General features: G+C 47.0%; 3 non-coding genes across 3 annotated transcripts; 2 read left to right on the top strand and 1 right to left on the bottom strand.

Annotated features, from left to right (window-relative positions):
• Positions 1 to 9083: 9083 nt before the first annotated feature.
• trnar-ucu lies at positions 9084 to 9175 on the top strand. Its single transcript is given in 2 exon segments — positions 9084 to 9120; positions 9140 to 9175. It is a non-coding gene; the product is annotated as a tRNA-Arg (tRNA).
• A 6532-nt stretch (positions 9176 to 15707) lies between these two features.
• trnak-cuu lies at positions 15708 to 15780 on the top strand. Its single transcript has one exon. It is a non-coding gene; the product is annotated as a tRNA-Lys (tRNA).
• A 7865-nt stretch (positions 15781 to 23645) lies between these two features.
• Positions 23646 to 23717, bottom strand: trnar-ccu. Its single transcript has one exon. It is a non-coding gene; the product is annotated as a tRNA-Arg (tRNA).
• Positions 23718 to 24257: the final 540 nt, after the last annotated feature.

The raw sequence follows: 24257 nt of genomic DNA, 5'->3' as shown, positions 1-24257 counted from the left end.
AAGGAGCCAGGGACAGTGGACGTGTCCCTGAGCTCCCACATCGCACACGAGGAGCATGACACGGGTCTGGGATATCCTGCCATGTCTTTAACCCTTGGTAAACTTAAACAACTAGAATTTCAAAATAAAAATAAATAAATTAGACAATGAACAGAAAAAGAGAGACTACTTACCAGTCACTTACCAGGGTTAAAAAGCACCTCCTCACACTCTGCACCGAATTATCTCACTGCACCAAATTACCAAGTTTCAATCCCCCACTCTGGACGGGTCTCCTGGAAAAGTGCTCGCTTCTCCTGGAAAAGTGCTCGCTTGTGTTGTATTAGGGAAATTTAGGTAAATGCATTTGACCCGTAGCACAGAGTAGGGTAGAACCTGTCCTTGATTGAGGGTACCCGGCATTTCAGAGAACAGGAGAAGACCCAGTGTTGTGATCCATCACGGTGCGTGTACAGGATCCAGAGGATGGAGTGTAGCCATCTGGGATGGCCACTTTCAACGATGGACAGAGAAACTCGCAAAGCCTAGAGGGTAAAACGGACAAGGCAAGGCTCAGGCAGGCTCAGAGCCTGAGATGTGTATTTGCAGCAAGATGTCCAGACGGTATCGAAACTCCAACCATTTAGCATTTTGCTGGGGCCGATTAGCATTTGATGGCCCATCTTCACCAAAACAAAGGACTGGTACTCGAGGGACCGGTACAGTATCAGTCATTATGGCGCCACACTCTGTTGAAGGAAAGCGTGACCGCTTGGGACACGCCCAACCATCCAGATCCCCGCCCACTTATTGGTTAGGAACGAACAGAGCGATCAGGGATCACCCAATTAGTGGAGTGCAAACTGAAGGTCCACCGAAATGAGCGCGAAATCCCCCAAGTATAAGAAGAAGAGTTCGCCATATGTTCGTCCTCTCTTGCACCTGGCGCTCCGGCAACGACCATCTCCAAGTGCAGCAACACCAGAAGCAATTGCAAGTTCAACACTCGCTAACAGACGGATGATTGGATTGGATTGGATTGAATTTGTTTATTGTCACGTGTACCGTGTTACAGAGAAAAGTATTATTCTGCAAGCAGCTCAACAGATCATTCAGTACATGGGAAGAAAAGGGAATTAAACAAAATACAAGAAAATACAATTAAATACAAGAGATACATAATAGACAAGATATACAATGTAACTACATAAGCATTGGCATCGGATGGAGCATACAGGGTGTGGTGTTAATGAGGTCAATCAATAAGAGTGTCATTTGGGAGTCTGGTGACAGTGGGGAAGAAGCTGTTTTGAGTCTGTTTGTGCGTATTCTCAGACTTCTGTATCTCCTGCCCGATGGAAGTATTGTAAAAGTGGGAGGGATCCTTGATTATGCTGCCCGCTTTCCCCAGGCAGCGGGAGGTTTAAATGGAGTCCATGGATGGGAGGCAGGTTCTTGTGATGGACTGGGCGGTATTCACGACTCTCTGAAGTTCCTTGCGGTCCTGGGCCGAACAGTTGCCATAACAGGCTGTGATACACCCCAATTGGATGCTTTCTACGGTGCATCTGCAAAAGTTGGTAAGGGTTAATGTGGATGAGCCTAGCTGAGCAGCAGTTACTTCTCCAGACTCGATTGCTCCAGAATCGGACAGCGGCCACAGTTCCTCTGACCTCAACTGGGTGCCTGAAGTTAAGTACAGGTTGCCTTCGTCAATAGAACAGTACAGCACAGAACAGGCCCTTGATGTTGTGCCGAGCAATGATCACCCTACTCAAACCCACATATCCACCCTATACCCATAACCCAACAACCCCTCCCCCCTTAACCTTACCTTTTAGGACACTACGGGCAATTTAGCATGGCCAATCCACACATCTTTGGGCTGTGGGAGGAAACCGGAGCACCCGGGGGAAACCCACGCACACACACTTGCAGACTCCGCACAGACAGTGACCCAGCCAGGAATCGAACCTGGGACCCTGGAACTGTAAAGTATTTATGCTAACCACCATGCTACCGTACTGCTCATGATAAGCGTAGTTATCTAGTAGTGTTTATGTTGCATGACTAATTGTGTGTAAATAACGCACGCTTGACATTGAACTAACTAACTGGTCTTTGGCTCCTTGATCAACAGCCGGTTGAATCTTGTGGTGGTATCATTTGATACCTGGCGACATTGAACATTAGAACAGAGATACCAAAAGAAAGAAGGGGAAACTCACTGATTGCCATAATTGAAACAGAGCCACAGAAAATGACAGGAAAATAAAAAGCAACACCTTTCATTCTGTTTTCAATCACGTCAAATTACATTGATACACAAAGCAGGGCAGCACGGTAGCATTGTGGATAGCACAATAGCTTCACAGCTCCAGGGTCCAAGTTCGACTCCGGCTTGGGTCACTGTCTGTGCGGAGTCTGCACATCCTCCCCGTGCATAAGTGGGTTTCCTCCGGGTGCTCTGGTTTCCTCCCACAGTCCAAGGATGTGCAGGTTAGGTGGATTGGCCATGATAAATTGCCCTTAGAGTCCAAAATTGCCCTTAGTGTTGGGTTGGGTTATGGGATAGGGTGGATTTGTTGACCTTGGGTAGGGTGCTCTTTCCAAGAGCTGGTGCAGACTCGATGGGCTGAATGGCTTTCTTCTGCACTGTAAATTCTATGATTCTGTAACACAAACAGATTGGGAGATGACAGAGATGAACGTACAATTATTCAGCACATTACGCTGATGCACACAAAATTCAATTGCGTGGGTTTCCTCCCACAGTCCAATGTTTTATTTGAGCATGATATAATCCAATACCTGCAATAGCTACGTTAAAGATGCCATCGGAGTGCGTTCTTCTGCGGGAGGAACTCGAAGGTTTTATATTCTTCTGTCATTTGTCGCATCCATTCTGCAATTTAGATTTGCGGAGATATAAAAAAGGAACCTGCGAATTCCATCGGCTAGAACGAAATAACTGATATGTTCCGGGGTAATGCAGACTGGAACTGCAATGAATAGGAGATACAGAGGCAGTCAGTAAAGATGTGCGGTGTTACACAATAGTCTTAAATTGCAGGACCAGTGGGAAATTGGTGTATTTTGCAGATGGTGAGAAACGATGGACCGTGGAGGAGCAAGGGGATTGGAGACACTTGGTACGGAGTCATTCACCGTCAGTGGAAATATCCGATAACTAGTTTCCAGTTCTCAACTTCCAGGCTGTCATATCAGAGGAGACATTCATTCCTCCAGTTCATTGTATGCGCAAATCTCTCGATTTAGTTGCTGCAATTAATGGAAACATAGATTCCCCAGCGGGCAGAGTGGGGCCATTTGGAGTACTGTGTCCAGTTTTGGGCCCCACATCTCAGGAAGGACATACTGGCACTGGAACGTGTCCAGCGGAGATTCACACGGATGATCCCTGGAATGGCGGGTCTAACATATGATGAACGGCTGAGGATCCTGGGATTGTATTCATTGGAGTTTAGAAGATTAAGGGGAGATCTAATAGAAACTTACAAGATAATACATGGCTTAGAAAGGGTGGACACAAAGAAACTGTTTCCGTTAGGCGAGGAGACGAGGACCCGTGGGCACAGCCTTAGAATTAGAGGGGGTAAATTCAGAACAGAAATGCGAGACATTTCTTCAGCCAGAGAGTGGTGGGCCTGTGGAATTCATTGCCGCGGAGTGCAGTGGAGGCCGGGACGCTAAATGGCTTCAAGGCAGAGATAGATAAATTCTTGATGTCGCGAGGAATTAAGGGCTACGGGGAGAATGCTGGTAGGTGGAGTTGAAATGCCCATCAGCCATGATTGAATGGCGGAGTGGACTCGATGGGCCGAATGGCCTTACTTCCACTCCAATGTCTTAAGGTCTTATTCGGTCCATCAAACCTTCACCGAACGACCACCAGACCGAGGCCCTCTCCATGCCCTGCCCATAACTCCATCTGATGTCAGGAATGTAAAGGCCGAGTAAACATGGCCCACCCAACTAACCTGCAGATGTTTGGACTGTGGGAGGCAGTCGCTGCAGTATCGAGGTCCCACTGCCTGTTCGCTCCTCGTTCTATGCATCCATTAGCCTCTGATTTGAGCAATAAAGTGATATCCAGATATTTTGCTCATTTGTCGGAGAGATCAGCTGCCACTAAACCGCAGAGAAGCCTTGCCGTTCATTACATTTTGACGAAAATACCTTTGACATCTTTTTTTGTTTTACACCACCTCACAGCTTTCCGTGTTATGCATACCATATGACAAAGAAACTTGCGTGAGTTTGGAAATTGCATGAGTAAAGGAAGACACGTAGTCAGCAGGATTCGAACCTGCGCGGGGAAAGCCCAATAGATTTCTAGTCCATCGCCTGAACCGGTATTGTGGAGAGCACCGCTGTGTCCCCGGTGGTTAATCAGCGTCCGATTACCGGCCATTGTTGCGCCGATTTATTTGGAAATTTATGCGGGCTGGTCAGTTTCAAAATAAGTGAATAAAAAGATCTAACTAATGACACGTAAAAATAAATTTGAAGCTTTGTTATCATCAATTTTCACAATACTGGTGCCCGGTGAAGTTACTGAGGTTGTGAACCTACCCTGACAAATACGCAGAGCGAAAGCAGAATGAGGAAAAGCTCATTCTTCGATCATGACACACAGATATTTAATCCGAATACATTGAATGAACAAAAACTTGCAATTGATGCTTAGAATATGTGATATCGCGCTCTGCAAGCAGATTACTCCAAACGGAGTATAGATTTCGGATCACAGCCGCTCCGAGTAGGGTTCGAACCTACGCGGAGAAACCCCATTGGATTTCGAGTCCAACCACTCGGCCATTACAGCTGACAGGTCCCCTGCAGAAAGCATTGTAAAACCAGACTCTCCAGGTATTGCAGTAACGCGATGAACGGTGTCCCAGTCTTTATCTGAGAAGGGTAGAATTCACGTGGAACAAGACCATGAGATTTGGGGCAACGCCTTGAGCCCCAAGAAAATATCACCTTCCAAAACGCACTCTGCTACTTTTGTGTCACAATATCAGTTGCAAAGGAAGTATGCGATAAATTCTTTTTTTTTTTAATGGACCAGTACAGAACTTGCCAGTCTGGATCAAAATTAAAGTAATGGAATCGCATAATATTACAACACAGAAAGAGACCTGCGCAGACCGAGTGGTCACGTGATGACTGGGTTATCAGGACGTTCCACCAGATTTGTGTGTGAAGTGACCGCGGCAGGTCCAGAACCAGGCGGATCAGCTGCATGGTCATTTTCGATGTCGCAAAAGTCCTTCACATTGAGAGCGGTGAAGATTCACGGAGCATCAACCTGAAATTTAGTTGCTCACGGACATGTGTTACATCCTCAGTCAGTGATCCTCACCAGGTGAATCAACGCAAACCCCGCTCAATAACAACTGCAGACTAACAAAGGGTGCGTGATTGCACCAATTCTCTTTTCCATTTTCCTCCCTTCAATATTGTACCTGTCACCCAGCAACTCCCCAACAGGACTGGAGATAATCAAAGGAACGACAGGAAATTGTTCAAACTGCAACCATCTTCATAAGAAGTCAAACACTATCTTCAAACATTGAGCTCTCGGCTGCAGGTCAATTAAATCAGAATCTCAGAATCAGGCAGATGCAGCATGGCTTTATGAAGGCGACGTCATGGACGACAGATTAATTAGAATCATTTGCTGCGTTAATGATCAGGATAAATAAAGGAGATCCAAAATGTGTAATGTACTTGGATACCAAAAACGCCTTCGATAAGATGCCGCACATAAGTTAACTTAATCAGATAAGAGCCCATGGTTTTCTGGCTAATATATTAGGACGGTCTCCTTGGATTTGGATTTTGTTGATTATCACTTGTACAGGAAATGTATTCTCTTCTGCAAGCAGCTCAACAGATCATTGTACATGAAAATAAAATAAAATAAAAGGAAATACATAATAGGGCAACAGAAGTTACACAATGTAACTACATAACACCGACATCGGGTGAAGCATACAAGGGTATAGTGCTAATGTGGTCAGTCCATAAGAGGGTGTTTCAGGAGTCCGGTTACAGCAGGTAAGAAGCTGTCCATGCGTTTACTCAAACTACAGTACCTCCTGCCCCAGGCAGCGGGAGGTGTAGATGGAGTCAATTGAGGGGAGGCAGGTTCGTGTGATGGATTGAGCGGTGTCCGCGACTCTCTGAAGTTTTGTGCGGTCTCGGGCCGAGCTGTTGCCATACCAGGCTGTAATGCAGCCAGATAGGATGCTTTCTATGGTACATCTGTAAAAGTTGGTAAGAGATAATGTGGGCATGCCGAATTTCCTTAGATTCCTGAGGACAGGATGGTGATATCCCAAACTCATATCCTGCTATTGTCACATTGCTCCACCACCTTGTTCTCTTCACAAAACATCAGGAATCGCAGACCAAATCTTCAAACCTTTGATTCTTTCTTCAACCAACATCTTGTCCCTGGTTAAGTCCATCTTGAGAAGAGGTGCTCTACATTCAAAGATCCCCTGCAGACATCCGGTTGCTGTTGATGGATCAAAAGAACACTAAACCCTGAACGACGGCCTCTCTCACAGACCTGTGAGCATGTTTCCATTAGACGTAGCAGTCAGTACCTGCAGAGTAGATAACAATGGAGAGAAGCGTGAGCACTTTCCGGTAAAAATTCTGTGCAAATAGAGGATTCAAAATAAATCATTATTGAAAACACTGAACACAGGGCAGCACGGCGGCGCAGTGGTTAGCACTGTTGCCTCGCGGCACAGAGGTGCCACTTTCGATCTCGGCCCTGGGTCACTTTCCGTGTGGAGTTTGTACATTCTCCACGTGTTTGTGTGAGTTTCGTCCCCACAACCCAAAGATGTGCTGGGTAGGCGGATAGGCAGCGCTAAATTGCCCCTTAATTGGAAAAATAAATTGAGTACTCTAAATTTATATTGAAAAAAATACACTGAATAGATCCTCCAGGAGCAGGACTCAAATCAAAGGGGAAAATCAGGTAGATTTCGAGTCGAAACTAGTTAGCAACTGGATAATGTCAGCTGACATCAGTCATTGTTTTGAAATCCCTGTAGATATTTCACAGAAAAGGGAAGGATAATTTGCAAAAGACAGATATCCCCCTGTTATGGAGGATGTTCTCATTGTCACAGACGATCAAACGGAATAAGGCTCGGCTGAGATTTGAATCCAGATTTTTCTGTTCCTCTCTCCACAGAAGCTGCCGGATCAGCTGAATATTTCCAGCATTTTCTGTCTTTGTTTTGGGTTTGCAGCATCCGCAGTATTTTGCTTTTGGGCCAAAGGACAATGAGTTGCCTTTGAGGGTTATTGCAGGTCTCTCTGGATGTGATGATCGCTGATTATCCATCTCTGGGTTCTTGATGAATCTATGGCTGTGCCGCTATTTCGGGAGTGAGCGCGAGACAATCAGATAGATTGACATCATTTCCTTGTAAACCTTTTAAATCTCCGACTTTTGCCGAATTTGGACAAACTCCTCAATGAGGGAATCACAAACATCACTCAGTGAAACTCCTCCGGGAAACATTGAACGGTTTATCGTGAGCTGGTTCCATTTACTGCATTCAGAAGCAGCATTCCTGTCAGTGAGCAGGTCACACTCGCTGCTGCTGCCTGCTGCCTGTGACCAGCAACAAAACCAATTGCAGCGATTCAGTCAGATCATCATCATGAGACGAATAAAAAGGCTTATTGTCACAAGTCGACTTCATTGAAGTTACTACGAAAAGCCCCTGGCCGCCGGATTCCGGCGCCTGTTTGATATGGGAATTGAAGCGTTGCTGGTGTCCTTACCCTGCATTACAAAGCTGCTGCCTAGCCCACTGCCCTAAACCATCCCTCAATGCGAAGCCCGAGAGACAGGATCAGAGGGAAGGTTGTTTTTCTGCAGTGTGGACTTCACTCCAGAACAATGAGAAAAGCAGGACATGAGAGTTGAATGTGGTAAGGAGACATTTCTTCACACAAAAGGTAACGGAAATTAGAACTCGCGCACAACAAGCCAGTGAAACTGAGAGTCAACAATATAGGTTTGAATATTTTATTTATTTTTAACCAGCTCTGGTCGGAGTGTTTCTGAAATAGTTTAAGGCGGCTCGAGTTAAGATGCACCCGGGCCGTGACTCAATTTAACTGAAGAGCGGAACAGTCCGGAGGCGCTGAATGGCCAGCACAGTTTGTTTGTTCCTGTCAATACAATAGAATATCAAGAGAAACAGCTGAAAACATACATTGCATTTCATTCATTGAGTCATAGAACCATACAGCACAGAAAAGGCCCTTCGGCCCGTCACGTCTGTGCTGTTCAAAAACAATCACCTGACCATTCCAGCACTTGGCCGATAGCATTGTGTGCCCTGGGATGGCAAGTGCGCATCTAAATACTTCTTAAATATTATGAGGGTCTCAGCCCCACCACCCTTTCAGGCAGCGGGAAAGTAGGATTTCACAATAAAGTACAGTATTTCACAACGAAAAACTCTGCAATCAGAATCTCAAAAGGGAGAGATGACCACTCGGTCATCTTGTCCTCTGTGCCCCTATTAATAATAGTAAGAATTCTTACAACACCAGGTTAAAGTCCAACAGGTTTGTTTCAAACACGAGCTTTCGGAGCACTGCTCCTCCCTCAGGTGAATGCAGAGGTATTAACAATGCCGAGGATACCGTCTGCTTTATTAACAGCTCTTACAACCTGTCCTGCCTACTTCAATGATTCATAAACATGTCCATCTCCATTTCCCGCTGTTCCTGCACAGACTTTTGAAATTATGTCCTTTACTTTATATTGCCTACTTGTGTTCTTCCTACAGAAATTAATAACTTCATTTCTTATCTGCCACATGTCCTCCCATTGCACCAACAAGTCTATGACATTTCAGAGTTCGACTGCAATTTCCGGAACTCTTTTCACAACCACAGGACGGTCCAAAACATTTCACAATAAAATACTCTTGAAATGTATTCTTTGAACTGTGCAAATTGGCGAACTTTTGAACTGCCTCTTGGACAACATCGGAAATTCCCATCTGGGGATGGGAGCTGGCTGCACGTGTGGCTCTGTGGCGCAACGGATAGCGCGTTGGACTTCTAGTCGCTGTCCTGATCAGGAATTCAAAGGTTGTGGGTTCGAATCCCATCAGAGTCGCATTTTAATTAATATCTGACGAAATCAGTATCAGGTTAATCAATATTCCCAGAGAAGGGAAACTGCCGCCCGGAACCGCCTTCCAGAAAGGTGCCTCCAGTCACTTTCCCCATCAGAACAACGTCACAGAAGAAAACACATCACCTTCACAGGATGACCGTCCAGCAAGAAAGTAAAATATCTGGATTATGCTGACCAGTGGAAGTCTGTACAAACGTGTGTTCTTGTTGAAAGAAAATATGAGGAAGTGAATAGTTATCTGGCTACCGCAGGGCAGTAATGTCAGAGCTCCTGTTTTCAGGCGTAGTGGAAGCGTGCAGACATCACCCAGAGGTCCAGGAATCCAGGCTATTCTCTGCTATTTACATTCTCACTCACAAAAAAGTAAACAGAACGCACTTTCCTGTTTACTTTGTAGAAAATACCTATCAGAATCTTGCTTGCAGTCTCATCCATACAGTTGTCCCAGGAATGAAGGAGACAGCGTGATACATTGCAACATTGAAATGCTCACAAATGGGGAACCATGGAGAAAATGCTGACTAATAAAGGAAAAGTCAGAAGTACTGCTGGGTGACACCGATTTGCTTGCTTTTGGTGGAAGTGAAGGGTTTCCGATCCATCGACCTCTGGGCTACGGGCCCAGCTCGCGACCGCTGCGCCACTCTACTCCGCGGTGATTCACTCCGCTCTTGGACTTCAGGCAAACTTTGAAGAAATTAGAAACAGGTTGATCAATATTCCCAGCGAAGGGAAACTCGCGCCCCCGACTTCCTTGTATAAAGGTGACTCCAGTCAAGCCCCACTTTCCCATCAGAACCACGTCACAGAAGAAAACACATCACCTTCACAGAACATCAATTCAGCACGAAAGTAAAATATCTGAACGGTGTTGACCAGAGTCAGTCTGCTCAAACGTGTGTTCTTGTTGAAAGAAAAAATGTGGTAGCGAATAGTTGTCTGCCTACCGCAGGGCGGCAATGTCGTAGCTCCTGGTTTAAGGAGCAGAGTGGAGCTGCGGAAGCGCGCTGGGCCATCACCCAGAGGTTGAGGAATCAAGGCCATTCTCTGCCATTTCACTCACAGAAAAAAACATAACGCACCTTCCTGTTTGTTTTGCAGCAAATGCCTATCAGAGTATAGCTTGCAGTCTCATCCCGACATTTGTACCAGGAAAGATGGAGACAGCATTACACATTACAACATTGTAAAGTTCACAAACAGGGCAGGGAACCACAGAGAACATGATGTAAAATCTCAACATGTATGGCAGCAACTGTGGAGAAAAAGAGCTAACGTTTCGAGACCACGTGAACCGTTGTCAAAGCTGGACTCGAAGCGCGTTCCAGTAGGACCCCCCCAGACGGACAAAATAGATATACAACGTTTTCCAGGAATAATTCACAGGGGGCCAATAAGCAAGTAAAGCATTATCGAGTAATCTTCCTGGGGTTGGACATTTTGCTGGAGAAATGTAACCTCGTGGAGGAAAAGACAATGTCTGGAGTGGTATTCGGACCCACGCTTCCAGAAAAGACTGCGACCTCAACGCAGCGCCTTAGAATCCTCGGCCATCCTGACACTTCGCGTCACTTCGCGTCGCGTCAATAAAGGAACGCTCCGCGCAAAACTCGGCTTAAATTCTATCTTCATCGTCATTTGATTAGAAACTAGATGTGTTTTTACTATTTTTGAACCACAGAAAGTGTCCTGTATCTGAGTGCCATCCTTCCCCAAGCCGCAGGGGCTTAAGGAGCTTCTAATTGCGGCATTGATCAGTTTGCTCCAATCAGCAAGGACTGAACTGCCGCCCGACCTCTTCCTCACAAGAAGGTATTGAGAGTGTAAGATCCGAGCAACATGCGGTATCCAATTGGAGAGTTGCAACCTAGCAACGGGAATCTCTCCCCACAGCTGCTTCCGGTGCTGCTTTCACAGACAAGTCGCCGAAGAAAACCTCCAGGATCCAAACAGGAGAACGTTCGTCCAGTACAAGTGGCGGCAGAGCATGCTGGGAGAAATCATCTGCGTCACCTCGACGGCACTGTGGGTAGCTGAAGAAACAAGTGTCAAGGAACGGATCAGACTGAAAGCAAAACTTTGATACTAATTAAGAAAAAGGCAGATGTGCTGAGGTTGAAAATCTTGCTGGAGAAATTTAACATCGTGGAGGAAAAGTCAATATCAGGACTGGGATTCGAACCCAAGTTTCCAGAAGAGACTACAACCTGAACGCAGCGCCTTAGACCGCTCGGCCATCCTGATGCGTTGAAGTCGAAACTAAAATCCGTGCACAAATCGACGTAAATTCTATCATCGTCATTTAATTTCAAGCAAGATATGCTTTTCCGACATTTGAACCCCAGCCAGAGTCCTGTATCTGATGCCATCCCTGTCCAAGCCGCTGGGGGTTAAGGAGCTTCTCATTGCTGCATTGATTAGTTTGCTCCAATCAATAAGGGCCGAATTCCCGCTCTGCCTATTCCTCAAACGAAGATATTGAGAGTCTAAGATCTGAGCGATGTGAAGTACCGATTGGAGAGTTGCAATCTGACGACTAGAATCTCTCCCCACAGCTGCTTCCGGTGCTGCTTTCACAGACAAGTAGCCGAAGAACCCCTCTAGTGTCCAAACAGGAGAACGTTCATCCAGTGGAGGCGGCAGAAGAGTGTTCTGCGAGAATTCAACTTAGTCACCTCGACTGTACTGTGGGTAGTGTTGCACGTTTTACTGTGGTCGTAAAACGCGTTTATTGGAGTGTATTAACACGCCTCCGAATTCGACGTGTGCTTAACACTACTAGGCTCTGTTGTATGTAATTATTCAGCTCTAGGAGTCGCCAGTTGCCGTATAGACAACGTCACTAGTATTCCAAGGTCAAGTTCAAAGTAATAAAGACGATAAACCGATTAGTAAGGTCCAAACGATAATATTTATTATACAGTAATAATAAATATTCATGCACACACTAAGAGACTAAGCTATGACTAAACTAAAGTAATCAGAATACTTATCTAACAGGAACAGGCAAGGTCAGGGAGCGAGGCCTTCGTCCTGGTCTTGGGGCTGCAACCTTCAGCAAGCGTTCTGGTCACTGGGGGTTCTAGCGGGCTTAGCTCGCGTAGCGAGCGTCGTACTGGCACTTACGGTTCGGCGGCTGGTGCTCAACGGCTGGAGTCAGTGGATCTTCAAAGTAGTGGTCAGAGCCGGAGCACGGAAAAACAGACCGGACAACACGAGGTCCCTATCTTTTATAGGGGTTCCATTGTCCTTCCCTCTTCTTGGGCGGGCTCTACCTATTGGATCAATTTCTTATCGATACTGGATTAATTCCCCAATGCGAGGGGGTCTCCGTGATGGAGGGGGCGTTTCTTATGTCCTTTTGTTTGGAGGTTTCTGGTGCCTCGATGTCTGGGTCTTGATTAGAATGTGTCCATTCAGAACCAAATGTATCTATTGTGTGGGTGTTCAAGTCTGATGGCCTCATTAGCATGCAAAGCGTTTTGCCATTTGCACCTAGCTAAGGTCTTTTCACCTGAGCCCAAACTGGTTTCTGCTGCTGCAGAATGCAAAATGCTAATTAGTTGAGAGCAGACTGTCTGTTCTCACTAAACAGGCTTTTCCTTCTGTCTTCCATTTTAGTTTGGCTCAGTGGCCATTTTGCGTGGCCAGCATGGCTACGTTAGCTGAAGAACAGGTGTCAAAGAGCGGATCAGACAGAAAGTAAAGGTTTGATACCAATAAAGAAAAAGTCGGATGTGCTGCTGGGTGATAGCGACTTGTTTGCTTTTGTTGTGAGTGAGAAAATAATTAGCAGAGGATGGTCTCGATCACCGACTTCTGGGCCCAGCACGCTTCCGCTGCGCCACTCTGCTCATGGTTGGCTTTCTCCGGGGTCGGACTTGAGGCAAAGTTTGAAGAAATGGGGCAGCACGGTAGCATTGTGGATAGCACAATCGCTTCACAGCGCCAGGGTCCCAGTTTCGAATCCGGCTTGGGTAACTGTCTGTGCGGAGTCTGCACATCCTCCCCGTGTGTGCGTGGGTTTCCTCCGGGAGCTCCGGTTTCCTCCCACAGTCCAAAGATGTGCGGGTTAGGTGGATTGGCCGTGATAAATTGCCCTTAGTGTCCAAAATTGCCCTTAGTGTTGTGTGGGGTTACTGGGTTATGGGGATAGGGTGGAGCTATTGACCTTGGGTAGGGTGCTCTTTCCAAGAGCCGGTGCAGACTCGATGGGCTGAATGGCCTCCTTCTGCACTGTAAATTCTATGATTCTAAATCAGCAACAGGTTGATCAATGCTCCCAGAGAGGTGAAACTGCCGCCCCAAACTTCCTTCTATGAAGGAATGAATCACTCCAGTCACTCCCCACTTTCCCATCAGAACAACGTCACAGAACAAAAATCACATCACCTTCACAGAACAACCATTCAGAACGAAAGATAAATATCTGAACTATGCTGACCAGAATCAGTCCGCTCAAACGTGTGTTCTTGCTGAAAGAACAAATGAGGAAGTGAATAGTTGTCTGGCTACCACAGGGCAGTGATGTCGTAACTCCTGGTTTCAGGAGCAGAGAGCCGCAGCGGAAGCGTGCTGGGCCATCAGCCCGAGTTCGAGGAAACGGGGCTAATCTCGGCTATTTACATTCTCCCTCACACCAAAAGGAAACATAACGCACGTTCCTGTTTGCTTTGCAGCAAATACCTATCAGAATCTTTCTTGCAGTCTCATCCCGACATATGTCCAAGGAATGAAGGAGATAACTTGACACATTACAACATTGTAAAACTCACAAATAGGGAACCACAGAGAAAATGCTTTAAAATCTCAGCATCAGTATGGAGAGAAAAGAGCGAAAGTTTTGTGTCCAGATGACCCTATTCCATAGCTGGACTGGAAACGTTATCCAGTAGTACCCCACAGACGGGCAATATAGATAAATAGCGATCTCCAGCAATACCTCACAGGAGGCCAATAAGGAAGTAAAGCTTCATGGAGCAAAAAAATCACAATAGAATCCGAGTTCCCAACTTCCCCTCCCGGAGGGATGTGAACAACCCAACCAACCAGACTATTTACAACAAGAGAAGACGAATTTTACCCGGAGTCCTGGGATCAATATTAATTCCTCAACGAGAGTCACTGGAGCAGATTATCCAGTCATCAACTGGGCTTTTGCCTGTGGGGTCTTGCTGTGCGTATTTAAGCAGGAATCCCATGGCCTGAGACGAACGCTTTTCCATTGAAAGGGAGGTATTGGATCTTCCTGAGGTTGAAAATCTTGTTGGAGAGGTTTAACCTTGGGGAGGAAAAGTCAACATGAGGAGTGGGATTCGAACCCACGCCTCCAGAAGAAACTGCGATTTTAACGCAGCACCTTAGATCGCTCGGCCACCCTGATACGCTGATCCTTGTTTCGAGGGTTTCAAAAATGCGAGAACATAGAACAGTACAGGCCCTTCGGCCCTCAATGTTGTGCCGAGCCATGGTCACCCTACTCAAACCCACATATCCACCCTATCCCCTCCACCCCTCCCCCTCCCCTCACCCCTCCCCCCTCCCCTCCCCCTCCCCCTCCCCCCCTCCCCCCTCCCCTCCCCTTCCCCTCCCCCTCCCCTCCCCCTCCCCCAATCCCTCCCCCTCCCCCCTCCCCCCTTCCCCCCTCCCCTCCCCCTCCCCTCCCCCTCCCCCCCTCCCTCCCCTCCCCCCTCCCCTCCCCTCCTCCCCTCCCCCCTCCCCTCCCCTCCCCCACCCCCTCCCCTCCCCCATCCCCTCCCCTCCCCCCTCCCCCTCCCCTCCCACCTCCCCCTCCCCCCCTCCCTCCCCCTCCCACCCCCCCTCCCTCCCCCTCACCACCTCCCCCCCTCCCCCACACCCTCCCACCTCCACTCCCTCCCCACTCCCCCCTCCCCTAAACCCCTCCCCCCCTCCCCCTCCCCTCCCCACTCCCCCTCCCCACGTGACCATTCGGTCTGCACAGGTCTCCTTCTGTGCTGTCAGTTTCCCTGATTGAATTGCTTTAATTGGATCTGGTCTGGGAAGTTCGGAGCTCTTCCATGTGAAGCAAAAATGAAGTTCTAGGATATTTCCAACAGAACTGATTTGTTTACGCAAACAATTGAATCAGTGGAATTGTGCGTTTGGGGAGCCGGGAATTTCGAGTCTCTCAAGGCTTCTCACCAAATCCAATGGTCATTTTTAAGGCCGATTCAACCGCTCCTCACACAAACACCGGGTGTTTCCTGCGATTCCTGCGATCATCGCAGGAATGCAAAAACTTCCTGGAGTGATTCCAGGCTGGTTTTATAATGGTTTATATCGACCATATTATTAATGAATGACCTACTGAATATAGCTGCGATGATCGAGTGGTGAAGGTGTTGGACTTTCCCCAGCAGGTTCGAGCCCTGCTACCAGCGACTGTGACTAAAGAATAATTCGGAATTTTAGGAAACTATTTGACACAAAGTTCGCTGCTTAGCAAATTCTAAATTCCTCAGGAAGAGGGTTAATGACGCGTTTGGCCGCAGCCCGGCTATCTCAGTCGGTAGAGCATGGAACTCTTAATCCCAGGGTCGTGGGTTCGAGCCCCACGTTGGGCGGTTCCTCATTGCTGTCTGAGAATGTGCAGGTGAACGAGCTGTTTTGATAACAGGAACACAAGATTCTGTCCCTGGACTGGGAATCCAGATGCATGAACTAATCTTTAGTGAGAAGATTTGATAAATCTGGGATTGGAACTTCGTCTCAGTAATGGCGGAGAAAGGTTCTGCTTCAGACGGATTATATTTCCACAACCGGGAACACATTTCCACAACAGGGAATGATTTGAGACAACCACAGTGAAGATCTGTCACCGGCAGAGTCACGGCAGAGAGCACAGTTACACAGCAGAGAGAACAGTTACACAGCAGGGAGAACAGTTACACAGCAGAGAGAAGTTACACAGCAGGGAGCTCAGTTACACAGCAGAGAGAACAGTTACACAGCAGAGAGCTCAGTTACACAGCAGAGAGAGAACAGTTACTCAGCAGAGAGCACAGTGACACAGCAGAGAGCACAGTGACACAGCAGAGAGCACAGTTACACAGCAGAGAGAACAGTTACACAGCAGAGAGAACAGTTACTCAGCAGAGAGCACAGTGACACAGCAGAGAGCACACAGTGACACAGCAGAGAGAACAGTGACACAGCAGAGAGCTCAGTTACACAGCAGAGAGCAGATACACAGCAGAGAGCACAGTGACACAGCAGAGAGCACAGTGACACAGCAGAGAGAACAGTGACACAGCAGAGAGCACAGTGACACAGCAGAGGGAACAGTGACACAGCAGAGAGCACAGTTACACAGCAAACAGAACAGTGACACAGCAGAGAGAACAGTTACACAGCAGAGAGCACAGTTACGCAGCAGAGGAAACAGTGACACAGCAGAGGGAACAGTGACACAGCAGAGAGAACAGTTACACAGCAGAGAGCACAGTTACGCAGCAGAGGGAACAGTGACACAGCAGAGAGCACAGTTACACAGCAGAGAGAACAGTTACACAGCAGAGAGCACAGTTACGCAGCAGAGGGAACAGTGACACAGCAGAGAGCACAGTTACACAGCAGACAGAACAGTGACACAGCAGAGAGAACAGTTACACAGCAGAGAGCACAGTGACACAGCAGAGGGAACAGTGACACAGCAGAGAGCACAGTTACACAGCAGACAGAACAGTGACACAGCAGAGAGAACAGTTACACAGCAGAGAGCACAGTTGCGCAGCAGAGGAAACAGTGACACAGCAGAGGGAACAGTGACACAGCAGAGAGCACATTTACACAGCAGAGAGCCCAGTGACACAGCAGAGGGAACAGTTACACAGCAGAGAGCACAGTTACACAGCAGAGGGAACAGTTACACAGCAGAGAGTATAGTTACACAGCAGAGAGCACAGTTACATAGAAGAGAACACAGTTACACAGCAGAGGGAACAGTTACACAGCAGAGAGCACAGTTACACAGCAGAGGGAACAGTTACACAGCAGAGAGCTCAGTTACCATAAGACCATAAGACCATAAGACATAGGAGTGGAAGTAAGGCCATTCGGCCCGTCGAGTCCACTCCGCCATTCAATCATGGCTGATGGGCATTTCAACTCCACCTACCAGCATTCTCCCCGTAGCCCTTAATTCCTCGCGACATCAAGAATTTATCTATCTCTGCCTTGAAGCCATTTAGCGTCCCGGCCTCCACTGCACTCCGCGGCAATGAATTCCACAGGCCCACCACTCTCTGGCTGAAGAAATGTCTCCGCATTTCTGTTCTGAATTTACCCCCTCTAATTCTAAGGCTGTGCCCACGGGTCCTCGTCTCCTTGCCTAACGGAAACAGTTTCTTTGCGTCCACCCTTTCTAAGCCATGTATTATCTTGTAAGTTTCGATTAGATCTCCCCTTAACCTTCTAAACTCCAATGAATACAATCCCAGGATCCTCAGCCGTTCATCATATGTTAGACCTGCCATTCCAGGGATCATCCGTGTGAATCTCCGCTGGACACGCTCCAGTGCCAGTATGTCCTTCCTGAGATGTGGGGCCCAAAACTGGACACAGTACTCCAAATGGGGCCTAACCAGAGCCTTATAAAGGCTCAGTAGCACATCGCTGCTTTTATATTCCAACCCTCTTGAGATAAATGACAACATTGCATTCGCTTTCTTAATCACAGATTCAACCTGCATGTTTACCTTTAGGGAATCCTCGACTAGCACTCCCAGATCCCTTTGTATTTTTGGCATTATGAATTTTCTCACCGTTTAGAAAGTAGTCTATGCTTGGATTCTTGTTTCCAAAGTGCAAGACCTCACATTTTCTCACGTTGAATTGCATCAGCCATTTCCTGCACCACTCTCCCAAACTGTCTAGATCCTTCTGCAGCCTCCCCACTTCCTCAGCACTACCTGCCTGACCACCTAACTTTGTATCATCGGCAAACTTCGCTAGAATGCCCCCAGTCCCTTCATCCAGATCATTAATATATATGGTGAACAGCTGCGGCCCCAACACTGAACCCTGTGGGACACCGCTGGTCACCGGCTGCCATTCCGAAAAAGAACCTTTTATCCCAACTCTCTGCTTTCTGTCAGACAGCCAATCCTCAACCCATGCCAGTAGCTCACCTCGAACACCATGGGCCCTCACCTTACTCAGCAGCCTCCTGTGTGGCACCTTATCAAAGGCATTTTGGAAATCCAGATAGACCACATCCACTGGGTTTCCCTGGTCTAACCTACTTGTCACCTCCTCAAAGAATGCTAACAGGTTCGTCAGGCACGACCTCCCCTTACTAAATCCATGTTGACTTGTTCTAATCCGACCCTGCTCTTCCAAGAATTTAGAAATCTCATCCTTAACGATCGATTCTAGAATTTTACCAACAACCGAGGTTAGGCTAATTGGCCTATAATTTTCCATCTTTTGTCTTGATCCTTTCTTGAACAAGGGGGTTACAACAGCGATCTTCCAATCGTTCGGGACTTTCCCTGACTCCAGTGATTTTTGAAAAATCTCAACCAACGCTTCCGCTATTTCTTCAGCCACCTCCCTCAGAACTCTAGGGGGTAGCCCATCGGGGCCAGGAGATTTGTCAATTTTAAGACCTTTTAGCTTTTTTAGCACCATCTCTTTTGTAATGGCAACCATACTTAACTCAGCCCCCTGACCCTCTCTAATTTTTGGGATATTACTCATGTCTTCCACTGTGAAGACAGACACAAAGTACTTATTAAGTTCTCCAGCCATTTCCTCGTCTCCCATCACTAGCCTTCCGGAATCAGTTTGAATTGGCCCAATGTCTACTTTGGCCTGTCGTTTGTTTCTTATGTATTGAAAGAAACTTTTACTATCATTTCTTATATTACTGGCTAGCCTGCCTTCATATTTGATCCTCTCCTTCCTTATTTGTCTCTTTGTTAACCTCTGTTTGTTTTTGTAGCCTTCCCAATCTTCTGATTTCCCAGTGCTTTTGGCCACTTTATAGGATCTCTCTTTTTCTTTGATACATTTCCTGACCTCCTTTGTCAGCCATGGCTGTCTAATCCCTCCCCGGATAATCTTTCTTTTCTTGGGGATGAACCTCTGTACAGTGTCCTCAATTATGCATACAAACTCCTGCCATTTTTGCTCTGCTGTCTTCCCCACTCGGGTCTGCTTCCAGTCGATTTTCGCCAGTTCCTCTCTCATGCCCTCGTAATTACCTTTATTTAACTGTAACACCATTACATCCGATTTTGCCTTCTCTCTTTCAAACTGCAGACTGAACTCAACCATATTATGATCACTGCTTCCAAAGTGTTCCCTTACTTTAAGATCTTTTATAAAGTCTGGTTCATTACATAGCACTAGGTCCAGAATAGCCTGCTCCCTTGTGGGCTCCATGACAAGCTGTTCCAAAAAGCCATCTTGTAAGCATTCCATGAATTCCTTTTCTTTGGATCCACTGGCTACGTTATTTACCCAATCCACCTGCATATTGAAGTCCCCCATGATCACCGTGACCTTGCCTTTCTGACATGCCTTTTCTATTTCCCGGTACATGTTGCGCCCCTGGTCCTGACCACTGTTAGGAGGTCTGTACATAACTCCCATTATGGTTTTTTTGCCTTACACAGCAGAGAGAACAGTTACACAGCAGAGAGTACAGTTACACAGTAGGAAATACATTTAATTGCCTATCTTTGTGCAACAGAAACCCCCTTTTCCTAAATAACCAGTTTGTCCATCTCAGTATCTTGCTGTTTTGCTCAGCACCTTTTCTGTGGGTCATTGTGTGTGTCCCCTGATAGTCTCTTCCTGCTTTTCTGTGTGTCATTGTGTGTGTGCGCTGATAGTCTCTTCCTGCTTTTCTGTGTGTCATTGTGTGTGTTCCCTGATAGTCTCTTTCTGCTTTTCTGTGTGTCATTGTGTGTGTGCCCTGATAGTCTCTGTGTGTCTTTCTCTGTCTGTTACAGCCGTGCTGATGTTTGTGTTATTGTCCAGCCAGGGTGAGCTTCACAACACGTGGGTTTTCAGTTGAAGAAAAAAATGGAGCAGGTGCATCGGTATCTGGCTACCACAGCGCAGTTATTGCGAACATAGTGGACCGAAGGAGCAGAGTGGCGCAGCGGAAGCGTTCTGGGCCCATAACCCAGAGGTCGATTTATATTCTCACTCACACCAAAAGCAAACATGTCGCTATCACCCTGCAGCACATCCGCATTTTCCTTTCAGTAAATTAGTATCAAAGTCTTGCTTCCAGTGTGATCCGGACATTTGTCCCAGGAATGAAGCAGACAGCATTACAACATTGTGAAGCTCAAAGTAGCAAAATAGGGAAGCTCTTCAATTGCCTCTCTGAGGGAAACAGACAACATCTGCTGTGGTGTGAGTATTATTGATGTCAATATCACATCTCCACTGATTGGAGTGAGTTATGTTTTATTAACACAGTCATGTCATTTGGTAGAGATAGACCAGGAGTTTTTCAGTGTTTTCAAATCCTTTAACAGTGAGAAGGGGAAAAGATTATATAAAAATTTCCAGGAATACCCACAGAGGATATGCAACAGGATATGTAGCAATATCCAATAATAAACCACAATAGAAACCGAGATCACAGTTTACCCTCTCGGACGGATGTGAACAATCCAACCAGACTATTTACAACAAGCGAAGATTCCTGCCTCCAGCCACCTCACTTTCTCCAGTTCGAAACCCACGAAATCACGCAAATGCTTCCGATCAATTTATTATTGCGATGGACGGGAATCGAACCCGTTTCAACTAGCTTGGAAGGCAGCTCTGCTCACCAGGATACCCCCATCACTTACTGTCAAATGTCGAATCCTTTTGATGCATTGCATTCGTTTGATAAATTGTTTCGGAAAAAAAAGGTCTTACTATGTGTATGTTATTTCACTCCAATTGAAAATGTTCCTGAATGAAAGTGTCCGTGTCGGACGGCTCCCGTTCAGCCAGCAGATAGCACCAGTCCACAATAAATGTATTTATTTCTGATGTTCTGTGTGTCATTACATAGGACCCTTGCTTTGGCCTGAGACCTGTCCTTGTGTCCTGATGCTGCCGTTTACACCCTGTTTAAGTAATCAAGCACCCTCCAGTGCAGAAGGAGATCATTCGGCCCATCGAGTCTGTACTGACCCTCGGAAAGAGCACCCCACTTGGTGCAATCCCCACCGAACCGTTTGGCTACATCAGATCGCAGTCTTCTCTGGAGACCAGGGTTCGAATCCCACTCCTGACATTGACATTGATTCTCAGCTGCGGTAAAATGCCAGAGGTCCCGGGTTCAAATCCCGGACGAGCCCGGATGGTGTCATTGACTGAAATCGGGAAATTCAGGGACGTTATTGCCGCGAATCACTGCAGAACACGTGAAGAAACGGACACGGTATTTAAAGGTCGTTTGATCATGGTGTGGGATTCTGAATTTATCCTCAAGTAAAAACAGACGGACGCTTGTGCATCCACGCCGCTGGCTGAATACAATGGTTACTTGGAACCGATAAACCTTTGATTTGACCAACGTGCTTGCGGGATGAGGTGGCTGAGTGTTCAGGGGACGGACTGCTGATCCATTGTGCTGTGGGAGCGCATCCCATCATCATCCATAAAACAGATTTTTCATCCTGTTTTCTCCGAGGTGGGACTAATTTCTCCAAGATGTATCTGGAATCACTGATGTGACAATCCAGTCCAAGTTGTGAGGCCGGATTGCATCGAGTTGTGTCGGAAGGGCGAGAATTCAGAATTCAGTCTTGTTCCGATTGGAATGCATTGACCGGGTGGTGGGAGAGGAACCAGTCTGTCTATTGGGTAGTGCCAAAGCAAATCGACATTTCATTGTTCGAGAGAATGAGGAGTTTAGTGAATCAGGATATTTATCCGGCAATAATCTGCTGGAGGAGGGAATGGGGGGATTCCAAAAATGTTTTCAGAACTTTAATGTAGCGGCGGCAACGCAGATTCACCAGAATGATACAGGCATAGAAGGTTTCAAATACGGGAACAGCTTAGAATTATAGAATCACAGAATGGTTACATCACAGGGTGAGGCCATTCCGCCCACCGTGTCCATGTCAGTCACCCAGAGCTGGCGGGTAGTCCCGTGATAAAATCAGAAAATGCCGGAAAATCTCAGCAGGTCTGGCAGCAGCTGTGGAGAGGGAAACAGAGAATGGGAAGCCGGGGCATACTGGGCTGGAAACTGTAACTCTGTTTCTCTCTCCACAGATGCTGCCCGACCAGCCGAGTTATCCAACATTGTACATTTCTGTTTCAGGATTTTATGACGAATTTCCATAGCGGCCGTGCCTTTGTGCTCGGCGTTTCTATTTACTTATTTCTGTGTAAATGTAGAGTCCCTTATTATTTTTTTTCCAATTAAGGGCCAATTTAGCGTGGCCAATCCACATACCTTGCACATCTTTGGGTTGTGGGGGTGAAACCCACGCAGACATGGGAAGAATGTGCAAACTCCACACTGGCAGTGACCCAGGGCCGGAATGTGGTTTCTATTTCTAAAGACTGGTCCGTATGGTAACTAAGGGCAATTTAGCATGGCCAATCCACCTAATCCACGTCTTCGCACTGTGGGAGAAAACCGGAGCACCCGGAGGAATCCCACGCAGACACGGGCAGAACGTGCAGACTCCGCACAGACAGTGAATCGAACCTGGAACCCTGGCGCTGTGAACCACTTGTGCTGCCGTGATTTGTGCCCAGGGAAGTTATTGCAGCGAATATACCAGTGGAGAACACGTGAAGAAATGAGAACGACATTTTATGACCGTTTCACCATTGTGTGGAACTGATATATCAAATAAAAAACCGCACGCTTGTGCACCCAGGTAACTAGCTGAATGCAATGTTTGTATGTAATGTTTGTATGTAACCCCGATAAACAAGAATTTCCCCATCTCCGCCTTGAAAGAAATCCATGTTCCGCTTCCGCCACCTTCTGAGGCAGAGTTCCAAAGTCGCACAGCTCATTGAGAGTGAGAAATGTCCTCATCTCCGTCCGAAAAAGGCGACATCCTTGTTTTTAACTGCCCACCACTTCGGGTCTTAACCACGAGCGGTGAGATCTTTTTAACGTGACGCAAGCAGGGAATCGGACCCTGGAGATGTGAAAAGACCGTCCTAACCACTGTGCTACCGTGCTACCCAAACAGTTGGTTCAATACTCTAAGATAGTAATATGGAAACGCCCAACTTGGTGCTCGAGCGCACGGCCCTGGGATGTAGTTTTATGCTCCACCAACGAAACTAGCCGAGTTTCCTAATGTTTGATGGAACTGCTCACAAATATAAACAGAGCGGGTAAATCTGAAATATCCGGAAAAAGTTGCCAGCATTGAGGTTTTGAACGAACATTCCCACACAGAGAGAAATTCCTGAAACCAGCTGCAGAAAACATTCCTGAGCCTGACGTGATTTGAACACGCAACCTTCTGATCAGGAGTCAGACGCGCTACCGTTGCGCCACAAGCCCAACTGCTGAGCCATTACTGTTTCTCCTCATAGATTCATGTTTTATTTTCACCCAACGGCGACAAAAACTCAAAGATGTCAGATTGAGGGATATTGAAGGGCCATGCAGTAAAGCAGCTGTACCACGTGGTTAAGGGGATGCACAATAATCCATTGTGCTCTGTACACGTGGCTTCAAATCCCATCCTCGTCTGTAAGGTGTCTGTTGTGTTTCTGTTTGGTCCACTTCATGAGCGCGAAGTAAAAATGCTGCAATTTTTAGCTTTTGTTTGAGGGCTGGGCGGAGGGGGGGGGGGAGATAGAACATAGAACATAGAACATAGAACACTACAGCGCAGTACGGGCCCTTCGGCCCTCGATGTTGCGCCGACCTGTGAAACCATCTGAAGGCTATCTGACCTACACTATTCCATTTTCATCCATATGTCTATCCAGTGACCACTTAAATACCCTTAAAGTTGGCGAGTCTACTACTATTGTAGGCAGGGCGTTCCACACCCCTACTACTCTCTGAGTAAAGAAACTGCCTCTGACATCTGTC

The sequence above is a fragment of the Scyliorhinus canicula genome, chromosome 27, assembly GCF_902713615.1.
Source record: "Scyliorhinus canicula chromosome 27, sScyCan1.1, whole genome shotgun sequence".
Lineage (NCBI taxonomy): Eukaryota > Metazoa > Chordata > Chondrichthyes > Carcharhiniformes > Scyliorhinidae > Scyliorhinus > Scyliorhinus canicula.
Note: the sequence above shows the minus strand (reverse complement) of the source record. Positions and strands in the feature narration are given on the sequence as shown.